Source organism: Canis lupus, chromosome 9, assembly GCF_011100685.1.
Source record: "Canis lupus familiaris isolate Mischka breed German Shepherd chromosome 9, alternate assembly UU_Cfam_GSD_1.0, whole genome shotgun sequence".
Taxonomy (NCBI): domain Eukaryota; kingdom Metazoa; phylum Chordata; class Mammalia; order Carnivora; family Canidae; genus Canis; species Canis lupus.
In genome coordinates, this window is record NC_049230.1 from 16,362,950 (window position 1) to 16,379,355 (window position 16,406).

The 16,406-nt window shown below is 39.4% G+C and overlaps 1 protein-coding gene and 1 pseudogene across 3 annotated transcripts in view; one reads left to right on the forward strand and one right to left on the reverse strand.

Moving 5' to 3' along the window:
- The window catches only part of EFCAB3 (EF-hand calcium binding domain 3), a 76,088-nt gene extending 73,879 nt beyond the window's left edge, over positions 1-2,209 (reverse strand). For all 3 annotated transcript variants that reach the window (XM_038546960.1, XM_038546962.1, XM_038546959.1), the window contains exon 1: positions 2,163-2,209. The gene's annotated coding sequence lies outside the window, so the exon portion shown is untranslated. The remainder of the gene's footprint in view (positions 1-2,162) is intronic.
- Positions 2,210-11,180: 8,971 nt separating this feature from the next.
- On the forward strand, positions 11,181-12,386 carry LOC100688281 (annotated as a pseudogene).
- The last annotated feature ends 4,020 nt before the right edge of the window (positions 12,387-16,406 follow it).

Genomic DNA, 16,406 nt, shown 5'->3' on the forward strand with positions numbered 1-16,406 from the left:
TGATATAAGGATGGCTACCCCTGCTTTCTTTTGAGGACCATTTGAAAGGAAAATGGTTCTCCAACCTTTTATTTTCAGATTGTATGTGTCCTTCTGTCTAAAATGAGTCTCTTGTAGACAGCAAATATGGGTCCTGCTTTTTTATCCAGTCTGACACCCTGCGTCTTTTGAAGGGGTCATTAAGCCCGTTCATGTTCAGAGTTACTATTGACAGATATGAGTTTAGTGTCATCATGATATCTATTCAGTCCTTGTTTTTGTGGATTGTTCCACTGAACTTCTTCTTAAAGGGGAATTTTAAGAGGCCCCCTTAAAATTTCTTGCAGAGCTGGTTTGGAGGTCACATATTCTTTCAGTTGCTGCCTGTCTTGGAAGCTCTTTATCTCTCCTTCCATTTTGAATGAGAGCCTTGCTGGATAAAGTATTCTTGGTTGCATGTTCTTCTCATTTAGGACCCTGAATATATCCTGCCAGCCCTTTCTGGCCTGCCAGGTCTCTGTGGAGAGGTCTGCTGTTACCCTAATACTCCTCCCCATAAAAGTCAGGGATTTCTTGTCTCTTGCTGCTTTAAGGATCTTCTCTTTATCTTTGGAATTTGCAAGCTTCACTATTAAATGTCGAGGTGTTGAACGGTTTTTATTGATTTTAGGGGGGGATCTCTCTATTTCCTGGATCTGAATGCCTGTTTCCCTTCCCAGATTAAGAAAGTTTTCAGCTAGGATTTGTTTAAATACATATTCTGGCCCTCTGGCCCTTTCGGCGCCCTTGGGAACCCCAATTAAACGTAGGTTTTTCTTCCTCAGGCCGTCATTTATTTCCCTTAATCTGTCTTCATGGTCTTTTAGTTGTCTGTCTCTTTTTTCCTCAGTTTCCCTCTTTGCCATCAACTTGTCTTCTATGTCACTCACTCGTTCTTCCACGTCGTTAACCCTCGTTGTTAGGACTTCTAGTTTGGATTGCATCTCATTCAATTGATTTTTAATTTCTGCCTGATTGGATCTAAATTCTGCAGTCATGAAGTCTCTTGAGTCCTTTATGCTTTTTTCTAGAGCCACCAGTAGCTGTATAATAGTGCTTCTGAATTGGCTTTCTGACTTTGAATTGTAATCCAGATTTTGTAACTCTGTGGGAGAGAGGACTGTTTCTGATTCTTTCTTTTAAGGTGAGGTTTTCCTTCTAGTCATTTTGCTCAGTGCAGAATGGCCAAAAACAAGTTGTATTGGGAAAAGGAGAAAAAGAGAGAGAGAAGGAAAGAAAAGAGAAAAAGAAAAAAGAAAAATGGAAGAAAAAAAGGAAAAAAGAGAAGAAAAAGCAAAAGAAAAAGAAAGAAAGGTGAAAAAAGAAAAGAGTGTGGGAAACAATCAGAAATCCAAAAGAAAAAAACAAACAAACATGGGGGAGTGAGTATCTTCTGATTCTGTATACTTTAAGTCCCTTGACTTCCCCTGGAACTTGTTCATCTAGCTGGTCTTCTGGGGGAGGGGCCTGTTGTGCTGATTTTCAGGTGTGAACACTTGGGGGAGCTGCTCTGCCCCCTGCCTGGTTCAGGGCTCAGTGGGTGTTGTTTACCCCGTGAGGCCGCAGGAGGAACAACCCCAGTGGTTGCTGTAGCTCTGGAAACCTGGATTCAGCTCCCGCAGGAACTACTCCGTCTGCAGGGCCTGGAGGCTCCAGGGCGGGGTCGCTGATCTGCTCAGCTCAGGGCAGGGGCCTCCTTGCGGTCCTGGGCCCTCTGGGCCTCTGCCTGTCCCGGGGGGAGGCTGGATCCTGGGCTGTGTCCCGGCGCCCTGTGCTCCGGGTCTGCGCTGTTGGATTCGCTCCCGGCCCACAGCCCCCTCCGCGGAGCCCCCGCCCGAGCCCCTCCGAGCTGCTCCGGGTCCCGCCGCGCGCTGCAGCCCTTAGGGAGCTCGGCGCACTCTCCTGGGCGAGCAGGTGTCTGTTAGTGTCCCAGGGAGCCCGAGGGCATCCCCGCCCTCCTGGGGTCCTGCTCTAACTCCCCGCGAGCCCCTTTCCGCCCGGGAAGGTTGGTGCAGCTCCTGCTTTTCCAGGACGGGGCTCTCCTGTCCTGGGGACACTCGCCCCGGCCTCAGCCCGGCTCCTTGCGGGGCCCCTCCCCCTTGGAGGCCTTTTGTTTCTTTATTTCTTTTCCCCGGTCTTCCTACCTTGATAGAAGCGCGAACTCTTCTCACTGTAGCGTTTCAGCTGTTCTAATTCTCAGGCTGAATTCGTAGATTTTCAGGATGATTTGAAGGTTATCTAGGTAATTTGGTGGGGACAGGTGATTTGGAGACCCTACTCTTCCGCCGCCTGCCCCTCTTCTGTAAAATACATTTCAATAAATTGTTGTAAAAAATACAACATAATAAAGTATAAGTACAAATAACCAACTGTGAAAATATTTTCTGTAGCTATGACAATTGTGCTAATATCTTTAATTTATAAAGAGGACACTCAAATTAATAGGAAAAAACTGGGATCCCTGGGTGGCGCGGCGGTTTGGCGCCTGCCTTTGGCCCAGGGCGCGATCCTGGAGATCCGGTATCGAATCCCACGTCGGGCTCCCGGTGCATGGAGCCTGCTTCTCCCTCTGCCTGTGTCTCTGTCTCTCTCTCTCTCACTGTGTGCCTATCATTAAAAAAAAAAAAAAAAAAGGAAAAATCTCATATTCTAATATGATAATGGGCAAAAGGCAGGAACGAATAATTAAAAGACTGAAAGACAATGATATAAAAACAGTTTTTAACTTCATTGATAACAAAAAATCTAAACATTAATTAGATTCCATTTTTCATTTATCAAATTGGCAAGGATCAAAAAATGTGAAAATAATTTATTGTGGCCCGGGCATAATGGGAACCAGTATTTTTATCCATTTGTATATATCACAGCCTTAAACATGGTAAGATTTACAGGATCTACCAGAAGAATCTATGCAAAGAAAATGGCTTAAAGTTGGACAAAGATCACAGATATATAAGACCAAAACACTGGAGACTACCTAAGTGTTTAATAAAAAAGGAATGATTAATTATAAATACAACCTGATGATAGAGTCATTAAAAATAGTGTTTATATTGGGACACCTGAGTGGCTCAGAGGTTGAGGGTTTGCCTTTGGCTCAGGCCCTGGGGTCAAGGGATCGAGTCCTACATCAGGCTTCCTGCATGGAGCCTGCTTCTCCCTCTGCCTGTGTCTCTGCCTCTCTCTCTGTCTCTCATGAATAAATAAATAAATAAAATCTTTTTTTAAAATGGTGTTTATAAAGAAGTTTTATTTTTTAAAATCAGTTTCTTCTTTTTTTTTTAAGATTTTATTTATTTATTTATTTATGAAAGACACAGAGAGAGAGAGAGGCAGAGACACAGGCAGAGGGAGAAGCAGGCTCCATGAAGGTAGCCTGATGTGGGATTCCATCCCGGGACTCCAGGATCATGCCCTGGGCCAAAGGCAGGCGCTAAACTGCTGAGCCACCCAGGGATTCCCTATAAAGAAGTTTTTGGCATGGTGGAATTCTTACACTCAAATTTTAGGATTAAGTGTAGGTTACATAAAATATACCCTAGGAGTTTAATTATCTATACATACATATACACAGAAGAAAAGAATAGAGAGAGCTATAATAAAAAAGGTACTATTACCTGGGATTATGGGTAATTGCATTTTTTTCTGTATGGTACTTTATATATTCCAGATTTTTCTCAAGTACCTAACACACAGTAGAGACTTGGATATTTGTTGAGTAAAATGTTTATCAGAAAAAATAGTTACGACAATTTGATTTTATTGTCCTTATCCTTTTCCTCACTTACCTTTGAAAGATTTCACACCCTCCAGTAATTCTTTCTCAAACACCTTTTTATCAGCTGTAAGATAAAACATTACTGAGTTTTTGATGATTCATAGAAATTAAAGTGTTTACTTTCAGAAAGGGAAAATTTAGAAATTTATCACAATTCATTTTCAATGAAATGCAAAGTATACAAGGCTATTGTTAGTAGCTAGTTTGCTGAATACACACAGCTTTTTCTTTCTCATTTTCTCTTCCCCAGTTTGACTTCACCTTTTCTTTGTTCAGCTTTCCTGCCCTTTCATCTTCTTCCGGCTTAGACCTTAGATTTCCCCAAAAGGAACAAAAGAACACGTTTGTCTTATGATAGGACCTCTGACTGAAGAGGTCCCAGTTCTTTAAATAATAAGAACAGAATTTTTTTAAATGCTAGGATTGAGTCTTTTAAAAAAATGTTTTTAATTGACATAAAATGTTTCAAACAGTAGAATTCTTTCTTTTTTTTAAAAAAATGAGATTTATTTACTTGTTTTAGAGAGACAGAGAGAGAAAGCAAGAGAGAGCACATGAGCAGGAGGATGGGCAGAGGGGGAGGGAGAGAGAGAACCCTCAAGCAGACTCCCTGCTGAGTGTGGAGCCTCACTTAGGGCTCAGTCCCAGGGCCCGAGGTCATGACCTGAACTGAAACCAAGAGTTAGCCACTTAACTGACTGAGCCACCAAATAGTAAAATTTCTAATATGAAACCTTAAAAGAAACCTTCCATGAGGATACATAGTCATTGCAAACATGGTCCTTGTTCTCCCAGAGTTTAGGATAGTGCCATGCACAGAACAGATTTTCAATAACTATTTGTCAAATGAGTAAGTTTTTAGGTATCAGTGAAGTAGAACTTCAATGCTTACCAGAAACTGGCAGAGTTTTCAGAAGCTTTTTATGTTCCTTGTTTGTAATCTCTATTCCCATGTCTTTTAGAACATTTTTCAGGTCCTCAGTAGGAATCTTCTCTCCTTTGGTAAGAAATACATACATAATGAAACATCCTTCTCAGGTACAGGGGAAGAGCTAGGCATAATGAAGCCTTGTTTAGCTATTCAGAATCAAGAAGGGAGTTAGAAAATCTTTTTTTTTTTAAAGATTTTATTTATTTATTTATTCATGAGCGATGCACACAGAGAGGCAGAGACATAAGCAGAGGGAGAAGCAGGCTCCCTTTAGGGAGCCTGATGCGAGACTTGATCCCAGGACCCCGGGATCATGACCTGAGCCAAAGGCAGATGCTCAACCACTGAGCTACCCAGGTGCCCCGGGAGTCAGAATTTTTTTTAACCTAAGAGGATATCCTCAATGTAAGACAATTTCATATATAATCAATAAAACAGGGATTTAGATGTGTTTGATGAATAACTATTCAATCACTAATGTAATATCTGTATTTTCTCTCTTTTCCCTCTTCTCCTTCCCCTCCTCTAAGCCTCCCTGTGCCCTTTCCCTTCCCCTTCCTCTTCTTCTTTTACCTGGATAATGGGACTAGTTTTAAAAATGACAATAAAACCTGGTTCTCTGTAAAAATTTTCATGTAAATGTAAAAAAAAATTATATTTACATGATTACACTGTAAGCTGGGCATATCAGATTGGGGATATATTTGAAATCACATATCTAAAAATCCACCGAAGAGAAAAGAAAGCATAGAAAGCATAAGAACAAGAAGTCAGGGAAAAGAATGGGCCAATTTGGAAAAGAACTAAAACAATATTTAGAAATAAAAATATACCTATTGCACAGTTGTAGAGACAGCAAACTGGAAGAGAGGTTTAAGAAAAGCCAAAAACATAAAAATAGGGAAAATATGGAAAGAAAGACATGAAGAGCAGAATGAGAAGGTTCAACAAACATGTACTAGGAGTTTCCAAAAGAGAGGCAATATGTGAAACATGAGGTCTGAGAGATTCTAAAACTTGATGAGAGGCATAAATGTTCAGTTTCAGGAATCATAAGTTCCAAGTAGGAAAAATGAAAAGAAGTCCACACTTGGCCACATGATAATGAGAATTTCAAAGATAGAGATAATCTTAAGAGTTACAAGAGAAAAAGAGATTAACTCTAAACAAACAATGAAGACTTACAGCTGACTTTTAGCAGCAAAAAGAGAGGCCAGAAAACAGTCCATCTACATATATTGTGTGTATTTTCTTCTTTCTCCCTTTTTTCCCCTTTTAAATTTGAATACACATTTATTATAGGTTAACTTTACAGGTTTAAATTTAGGTTAAATATTCAGATGGGACTGTAACTAAATTTGAGAATTAACATAGCCCAGAGATAGCGTGACTCTCTCAGAGACTGTTAGAACTTTGTTTCTCCGCATTCTGGGGAGTGAATGAAGACCTCTTCATTTGTATAAAGGACAGTTGCCTCTTACAACTTGGAAATGCAGAGTTATTATGTTGTTATATGGAAGTTGAGTTCAAATATGTGTAGAAGGGTGCATAGCTGAGTAGCCCAAAGGGTAGGCTATTTCAGCTGTTTAATTATTATCTCTTAGCTCCAATCCTACCCTTCTAACCTCTGCTTTGGGATGCTGAGGCTCGGACTCTAGACCACATTTTTCTTTTGCTGGCTGGTTCTATATTAAATTCTGCCAATGTATGGGTGGTGGGACAGGGGAGGGAGGGAAAGAGAGAGAGGGAGAGAGAGAGAGAGAGTCTGAAAAGCTGTCAGAAGTTCCTTCCCTGTAGCAATAGATGAATCCAGTTTCAACTTTGTGGAACCAGTATCATTACACTTTTTGGAGATACTAGCAGCACACTTCAGGGTTCTAGGTAGAATGATAATCTAGGAGTCTTTGACATAGTCAAAGCATGCATGACTCAAGGCTGAGTGTAAAATAAAGATATTTTCAAAGACTAACTCTTGTTGAAATGACTAAGACGGATGTACTTCAGGAAGAATGAAACTGAACCCAATAAAGAACAGAAGTAAAAAGCAATGGTGAGCAAAGAAAGTGCTAAGTGTATTTAAGTTTTGAAAGACTGGATTGAAATTGCTCTGCCCTTGCTTTCAATATATCCACTTGGCAAAAGCTCAATCCTGTTTAAATACAAGTTTGTGCTTACTCTGTGCTGCAGCCAGGCAGCTGAATTAGTGTTAAAGTGAACTGTGCTGACTGTTCTCATTTTAAATGGATCATGAACCTCAGGTGAGTCCTTAATTCTTCTGGATGACCACACTACACTTTGCTAGTGTATTAACTTTCCTGCTTTTCTTGCTGACTATATCACTTTTTTTCTTTTCAAACCACCACTTCCTCCTCTTCCATTTGATCATAAATTCTTTTATCTCTTTAATTAAAAAAAAGCCTTCTCTTGACACCACTTTCGACTTACTTGCCTCTTTGTTCCACTTCTTTGCTCCCCTTTGCAGCAAAATTTCTCAGATATTCACACCTTTTCTAAATCCTGTCTTCCCATTTTCTCTTTTTTTTAAAAAAAAATTTAGCTTGAATTCAATTTAGTTAACATATACTGTATTATTAGTTTCAAGGGTAGAATTTAGTGATTCATCAGTTGCATTTAACACCTAGTGCTCATTGCATCAAGTGCCCTCCTTAATGCCCATCACCCTGTTACCCCATACCCCCCAGGCACCTCTCCTCCAGCCACCCTCAGTTTATTTCTTATAGTTAAAAGTCTCTTATGGTTTGTCTCCCTCTCTGTTTTTATCTTATTTTATTTTTCCTTCCGTTCCCCTATGTTCATCTGTTTTATTTCTTAAATTCTACATTGTTGGTGAAATCATATGGTATTGGGATGCCTGGGTGGCTCAGTGGTTGAGCCTCTGCCTTTGGCTCTGGTTGTGATCCCAGGGTCCTGGAATTGAATCCCGCATCAGGATCCCCACGGGAACCTGCTTCTCTCTCTGCCTATGTCTCTGCCTCTCTCTCGCTCTCTCTCTCATGAATAAATAAAATCTTTAAAAAACAAAAGAAATCATATGGTATTTGTCTTTCTCCAACTGACTTATTTCGCTTAGCATAATACCCTCTAGTTCCACCCACATCATTGCAAATGGCAAGATTTCATTCTTTCTGTTGGCTGAGTAATATTCTAGTGTGTATCTATCTATCTATCTATCTATCTATCTATCTATCTATCTATCATCTCCATACATCTGTTGATGGACATCTGGGCTCTTTCCTTATTTTGGCTATTGTCAACATTGCTGTTATATACACTGGAGTGCATATGCCCCTTTGAATCACTATGTTTATATCTTTTGGATAAATACCTAGTAGTGCAATTGTGGGGTAGTTCTATTTTCAGATTTTTGAGGAACCTCCATAGTATTTTCCAGAGTGGCTGTACCAGTTTGCATTCCCACTTACAGTCTAAGAGGGTTCCCCTTTCTCTGTATCTTCACCAACATTTGTTGTTTCCCTAGTTGTTCATTTTAGCCATTCTAACTGATGTGAGTTGGTATGTCATGATGGTTTTGATTTATATTTACCTTACCATTTTCTCTTAAACTCTCTTCAGTCAGGCTTCTTTCCACCCTCACTACCTGAAACTTCTCTTTTTGGTATCACTGATTTTGTGATATTTTTGGTATTTTGTGATTGAGATCACTAACGTGGCCACATGCGATGGCCACTTTTCAGGTCTTATCTTACTTGACCTATTGATCTGTTTGACTGTTGATTTGTCTTCCTGGCTTATACCTGTAGCAGATGCTATAGATGCCTGGATCATTTCTCTTCAACACTTACCAGTTAATGCATGCTAGTCCAAGTTTCAATTGCTGGTGTCTCTTTGTCTGAGGGATTTCTTCAGTTGCCAGAGCTCACTCTGCTTATGCTCTACTGCTAGAAATGCCAGTGGAGCAATATTGCCTCCTTCTCCTTGAGCATTTCTCAACCAATGACTGAGAGGGGTTTGTGTAAAAGTAACCTAGAATTTCCCAGATATTCTCCAGTGGAATTAAGTTCCAGTTACCTTCTTGGTAACTTGCCTGATAAACCCATATTTTATTTGCTGCCTTCATTCACGTTTCACTTCCCTACTCCCCTGTGATTTATATTTACCTTACCATTTTCTCTTAAACTCTCTTCACTGCCTGAAACTTCTCTTTGCTGAAGTTTGAAGTTTGCTGAAGTTTTCAGAGTCCTGTGTTTTCTGGGCTCACCGCCCATGTAAACTACCTGTATACATGATCCTTGTCTCAGGGTTTGTGTCTGGGGATACCCGACCTAGTATACTTATTTGGATTTCAGAACACCATATTCTCTTGGTTTTCTACCTACTTTACTGGTCACTTCTTGGTTTCTTTTGCTTTAACATTTAATGTTGAAGTGCTCTAGCATTACTCTTTAGTTCTCTTTCCTTCTTCATATATATTCACTCCTTCGGTGAATTCATTCAATCTCATGGCTTTAAATACCATCTATATGCCTATGGCTTTCAATTCTATATTTTCAGCTAAGATATCTCTTGAACTTGTGACTGTCTGGTAACTTTTACCTGATATCTCTATTTCGGAGTCTAATAGGTATCTTAAAATGTCTCAAACTGAACTCCTAGTTTTCTTCCAACTAAACTTGTATTTCTGGCAATTTTCTCCAGGCTCCAAGGGCAAGTCTGTCCAGTCAGTTGTTCAGGACAAAAATCTTAAGAGTCATCCCTGACTTCTCCCTCTATCTAGTTTCCATGAGGAAATCCTGTTGACTCTTTTTATTTTTTTTAATTGAGATATAATTGACATATATCATTATTTTAGTTTCAGGTGTACAACATAATGGTTTGATATTGGTATAAATTATGAAATGACCACCACAAGAAGTCTAGTTAAAATCCATCATCACAATAACTCCTTTTAAAATATATTCAGAATCCAGCCACTTTTTATCATTTTCATTGATTTCTACCCTGATATGAATCACCATAATTTCTTTTTTTTATTTATTTTTTATTTATGATAGTCACAGAGAGAGAGAGAGGCAGAGACAGGCAGAGGGAGAAGCAGGCTCCATGCACCGGGAGCCCGACGTGGGACTTGATCCCGGGTCTCCAGGATCGCGCCCTGGGTCAAAGGCAGGCGCCAAACTTTTGCGCCACCCAGGGATCCCTGAATCACCATAATTTCTAACATGGATTACTTTAAAAGCCCTTTTAGGGCTCTACTCACTACTCCTCCCCCACTCCTTGAGTCTGTTCTCCACACAGAATCCAGGAAGATCTGATGAAAGCATAGATCAGATCATATCATGCCTCTGGTCTAAAACCTACAGTGGCTTTCCATTTCTCGCAGAAGAAAGCCTAAATCCTGGCAGAGCTTTCAGAGTCCTGACTAATCTTGCTTTCATCACCTGCCTCTCCTCATCTCTTATTATTTTTTTCCTTCCTTATTCAGCTTCAGCTACATTGGTCTTCTTGCTGTTCCTTGAATAGTCCAGGCTCGTTCTTGCCTTTGGGTCTTAGTCCCTGCCCCTTCTTCCTAAAATTCTTTTTCTAGAAGTCTCCACATGGACAAAACCCTCACCTCCTTCAAGTATTTGCTCAAATGTCACCTTCTCAAGGAGGCCTGATTAGCTGTTTAAAGCCACAAGTGACTCTTTCCCCAATATGCCTTGCCCTTCCAATCTCCTTCAGTCTACTTTTCATTGTTTTCTATAGCATCTATCACTTTCTAACATATTTTATAATGACTTATTATGTCAATTGTTTATTGCTTGTTTCCCTGCTAATATTTAAGCTCCAGGGGAGCAATGATCTTTGCTGTGTTTGCTGATGAATGCTAAGTGTCTAGAACAATGCTTGGCATGTAGTAAGTGCTGAGCAAACAGTTCTTAAGTGAATAAATGGAGGGATAAAACACTATTGTGTTAAAAATATAGTTCCATATAAAACCTTAAGACCATATAATATATTCATCACTGTAACATCTTGCTCACCTGTAATATTTTTAACTTCATCCATCAACACATTTAAGTCAATCTTCCCATTATCTTTAAGGCAAAAAAGCATCAAAAAGATTTTTAGAAAAATTGAAATAGAAACTCCAAATTCAACCATTTAAAAACATTTTTGCTAGAAGTTTATTATTTTTCATGTCATCAATTTAAATTAATATAGCTCCTGTATTTTACACTATCAAAATCCATACAGCACAACACATTAGCAAGGTTTAAAGCACTCTTTTCCTTCAAGACAATCTATTATTTATTAGGCTACTCTTTTTCAGGCATGGGTCTGAAATGTCTTAAGAGTTAAAAAATTAAAAAAAAAAAAGAAAAAAAAAAGAGTTAAAAAATTTTATTTCCTCCTCGCCCGGCCACCCGCGCGCCCCACTCCCCACCGGCCGCATCCCACTGTGCCCCCCCCCCCCCCCCACGTCTCCCACTGCCGCCTGCCCCAGGCATGGCCCAGGGCCTCGCCTCACTATGGCAGCAGCACGGCACAGCATGCTCGACTTCAAGCTCGGCGCCAGAGCTGATGGCGAGACCATTCTAAAAGGCCTCCAGTTCATTTTCCAGGAGCAAGGGATGACGGAGTTGGTGTACACCTGGCAAGACCATGGTTATCTTTCGACCTACATAAACAAAAATGGCAGCTTTGCCAATTCGATAATTTACCCACATGGATTTGTGTTGTTGGATAGAGTTATGATGGCGATATGCAAGGCCAAGAAGTTAACAGTCTTTTGAACAAAGTAGAAGAAAGAATGAAAGACTGAGTCAGGACAGTACTGAGCGGGTGAAGCAGTTACCACCCATACTTCGAGGAGGGGCCATTGACAGATACTGGCCCACTGCTCATGGTCGCCTGGTTGAGTATGACATAGATGAAGTAGTGTATGATGAAGATTCACCTTATCAGAACACTAAAATTTTACACTCGAAGCAGTTTGGATATATTCTCATCCTTAGTGGGGATGTTAATCTGGCGGAGAGTGATTTGGCGTTTACCCAGGACATCAAGGGCAGTGGAAAAGAAGACTACAGTGGCAAAGATGTACTGATTCTGGGGGGTGGAGATGGGGCATATTATGTGAAATAGTCAAACTGAAACCAAAGATGGTCACTATGGTAGAGATTGACCAAATGGTGATTGATGAATATAAGAAATACATGCGGAAAACATGTGGTGACGTCTTAAACAATCTTAAAGGAGACTCCTATCAGGTTCTAATAGAAGACTGTATTCCAGTACTGAAGAGGTACGCCAAAGAAGGGAGAGAGTTTGATTATGTGATTAATGATTTGACAGCTGTTCCAATCTCCACATCTCCAGAAGAAGATTCCACATGGGAGTTTCTCAGACTGATTCTTGACCTCTCAATGAAAGTACTGAAACAAGATGGGAAATATTTTACACAGGGTAACTGTGTGAATTTGACAGAAGCCTTGTTGCTCTATGAAGAACAGCTTGGGCACTTGTATTGTCCTGTGGAATTCTCAAAGGAGATCATCTGTGTTCCCTCATACTTGGAATTGTGGGTATTTTACACTGTTTGGAAGAAAGCTAAACCTTGAAGACCAATCTCTTCTAATCATGTGTGCTGCAAATAGCCTTCCTGACCTTCATAGGCTATACATGACATAGAAATGAGTCAGGCAATTGATTGTGAATTCCTTCAAGTTTTCTTTTTTTTTTAAATTATTATTTTTAATTTAAACAAAGCAAATGGAAAATGTATATTTTGATGCGCTAGGGTGTTAATTTTTTTGAAAGTCAGCTGAAGGGGTGGTAGAAAGGGAGGTGGGCGGGGGGGTGGGGGTGACTGGGTGACAGGCATTGAGGGGGGCACTTGTTGGGATGAGCACTGGGTGTTATGCTATATGTTGGCAAATTGAACTCCAATTAAAAAAAAAGTCAGCTGAAGGATGATTAGACAGCACAGCAAAGGCTACTAAATGCACTGAACTCCTAGAATGTGATTTTTGTTACTTTTCTGTGTGTGTGTGTGTGGGGGTGCTTCTTTGTTTTGTTTCAGTAGACTTCAAATTCGGTTGTTTGGAGGAATGAACATCATTGTTTTATTCTGGAGGGAAGTTCTTTGATGGTGTTTCTTTCCCAAAAAAATTGACCTAGATATTAAAATTTGGTGCTAAAAAAATAATAAAATTTGGTGCTTATAAGAAAGAGTTAAGAAAAAATGAATAGCAATGCTTTGATTAAAATTATAAATGAGACGAAAAAACAAAGAGTTAAAAAATTTTATTTAAAAATTATGTTTCCATTTTGTCAGTGCTGATTTTACCTCTGGGCTTATGATCACTTTGGCATCAAGTGATCCCCTTAAAGGACAGAATGCTGGTATGCTTGTCTGGCTGCTCTTAGGTTGCCAACATGATAATCATCATGTTGATATATTCAGTTAAGTTCCCAAGTATGATGACAAAACTTTTGTTTTGCAATACCTATCCTTAGTTGAAAGACTTTTTCATAATTGATGCACTTAGTTCCTTTAGTCTGTTTCTCAAAATCTGAAGTTACTAGAAGTCAATGGATACAGTTTTAGTAGTTTGTAAACCTGCAAGTTTGAGAAAGACTGGATTGAAATGTTAAGATAGTACTTAAAAGATGTTATTGCTCTAATAGGCAAGATTTAGTTTGGAACCTTAAAGCTGCCTATGGGACATGCTCTTTCTCCACTTATGACTTGGTCAAGGTGGTAATCCATCACTACTCAAATGTGTTCACACTCTTGTTTTATGTGTAATAATAATCCTAAGATTGTAAATTCCCCTAAGGGTGAGATACCAAGAATCATTTGTATTCCAATTATCTCAGCATTAGTTTAAAGGTCTGCACAAGATTGATGCTCCATAAATGTTTACTAAATAATTAAATTCCAGTAGGCACACTACTTGACTTCTCTGTGCCTTAGTTTCCTTATATGTAAAATGTGGGTAAAAATAGAACCTGACTTGTAGAGTTTTTTGCAAGATCTAATAAGACAATATATGTAAAATGCTTAAAACAGTACCTTGAATGTGTCAGGACCGTAGTGTTGGCCATTTCTATTTAATGCTGGATTAGCAATAGGGACTCAAAGATTAAAATCTTTAGTATTCTGTTAGATCCTGGCATTTCCTGTGAAGAGTGACACTTGCCATCTATATGGGGCAGGATTCTTGGTGATCCTTCCCTAGTGATAGCCATTGGGCCAGTTTGATAGCTATGATAAAGGCCTACTCACTCTTTTTCTTCTTTTCATATACATCCTATCTTCAGTCATTCCAGAACTGAGACTAGCCTCAAGTCCAAAGTTTGGCTAAGGGATATATTGACACTCAAAACTCTCACCATCAACTGGTAGGCGATCCTTCAGTTCCTTGATTTCTTTCTCCTTAAGATCAATTCCCATGTTTTTCAAGAAAATGTCTTCCTTATTTGGAGATATCTTCACCCCTTAGGAGAGAAAGGGATGGGATATGAAAAATATTTGTAATGTAGAGTGGGTTATTCTAGGTCATGCTTAGATATCAGTACTACATATACAATGAAGAGCAAAGAACAGTTAAACTATCCAAGTAAATGTGGTTTTGGTATGTAAGTCAGAAATTCTTAAATTCTGATCTGTGAGATTCTGTTAGGACTTTTAGGAAAATATCTAAGAGAAGATAGTAAAGAGTTAAGGGTATTTGTAAGTCAAGGCAAAGACTAAAAATCAGCCTTTATACGTGTGTTTGCACAGAATTCAAAACTTGCTAAATCAATGGATTAACTATAAATCAATCCATCCATCCATCCATCCATCCATCCATCCAACCATCCATTCAACCAGCCATCTGTTGAGCAATCCATGGATTTACTGTATCACAATACTCTGGGAAACTTTTTGAGGACATATGTTTCTAGATACTATCTCTGGAAATTCAAGGTCAATATGACTAGAAAGGGGCCTAGTGTTTTGAATGCTGTATTTTCCCCCTTATGATTCTGATGTACAATTTTATTTGGGAACCACTGCTTTTGGGTTACTATATTTAAAACATTTTGGTGACTATAGTGTGCTTAAAGTATATAAAGAATAAACACTGACTTAAATGGCTGGGGTAGGTGGGATTAATAATCTGAAAATTGTAAAATAGTAAGAGTTTTTGAAAATAAAAGCAAAGCTTGATGACCGGTTTTACTTGCCCTTGCATCATGCTTCTTACTCACCTTCAAGAAACCTTAACTCTTTCATCAATCTGTTCACATACACCTTTCCCTTGGCTGGAAGAAAGGGAAAAATTCAGTTTCAGGCAGTACTGTTGATATTTAAATGAATTTAAGTAAAACATGCATAAATTCAGAAACACAGACTTTTAAGTGTTTTATTCTAAAAATTCATATTATTTCACTTCCAGGAATAAAACTTAAGGGTGGAAACAGTTCTCAGTTTGGTGAAATCATTTTAGAGATGGGACTTGGGGGGATGAAACATTCCTTAAATAGAAAGTATTAGTTACAAAAGTTCACACACTCAACTTTCCTTGAAGGCCACTGTGATTTGTTTTCCCTCCCACTGTGATATTTTTAGTGCTTACCATCAACTGGAAGCTTATTCTGTAGTTTCAGGCCTTTATCTTCTGTGAACATTATCCCCATATTTCCTAGAAAGGTTTTCAGGTTACTCATATCAACCTTCTCACCTTTATTATTTTTTAAAAATCTTATTTATTTATTCATGAGACACACACACACACACACACACACAGAGAGAGAGAGAGAGAGAGAGGCACAGACACAGGCAGAGGGAGAAGCAGGCTCCATTCCATGCAGGGAACCTGCCATGGGACTCGATCCCGGGTCTCCAGGACCACAACCGGTACTGAAGGTGGTGCTAAGCCACTGAGCCACCCGGGCTGCCCCAACCTTCTCACCTTTAAAAAGTAAAAGGTGGTAATGGTTGAAAATTGAGGAATGATGATCCTATATTATAAAAAAATGCTGATATGGCATTTGTTGATTAAACAATGATGTAAAGCTGAAAGAATGCTAGCAAAGACATATTCCTAGAGCTTTCTGGCTAAAACAGTGATGATTAAATTTAGGCTAGGAGTCAGTAGATGTAAACATTCATCAGTATATAGAGTGAGAGAATAATCAATAAGGAAAACAATGCTATTGAAGTATAATTTTGTGTAAACATTAAAATCTTGGTTTTGCAGAGTCTTTTTTTAAGGTTTATTTATTTATTCAAGAGAAACACACAGAAAGAGAGGCAGAGATAGAGGCAGAAGGAGAAGCAGGCTCCTCACAGGAAGTAACCTGGGATCCGACCCTGAGCCGAAGGTAGATGCTCAACCACTGGGCCACCCACGTGTCTCTTGCAGAGTCTTCTTAATTATATAACATGGAACCACACAGAGCTTTTCTCCAGGGGCTACTTTCTTAACCCAGACTGGCTCTCTGTCATGCCTCAGGGATTTGGTGGGCTTGGTTTCTTCTCTTCTTGGCGGTTACTATCACCCAGTATACTTTTTGGACTTCCAGTAAGGGTGGCTGGGAAATTAGATGTAGTCTTCTAAGCTCCCTTCTTTTGAGTGTCCCAGAAAAACTAGCACTTGGATATTTTTATTCTTAGGGCTTTAATGTAAAGTGCCAAAGGGAGACAGACAAGGGAATACC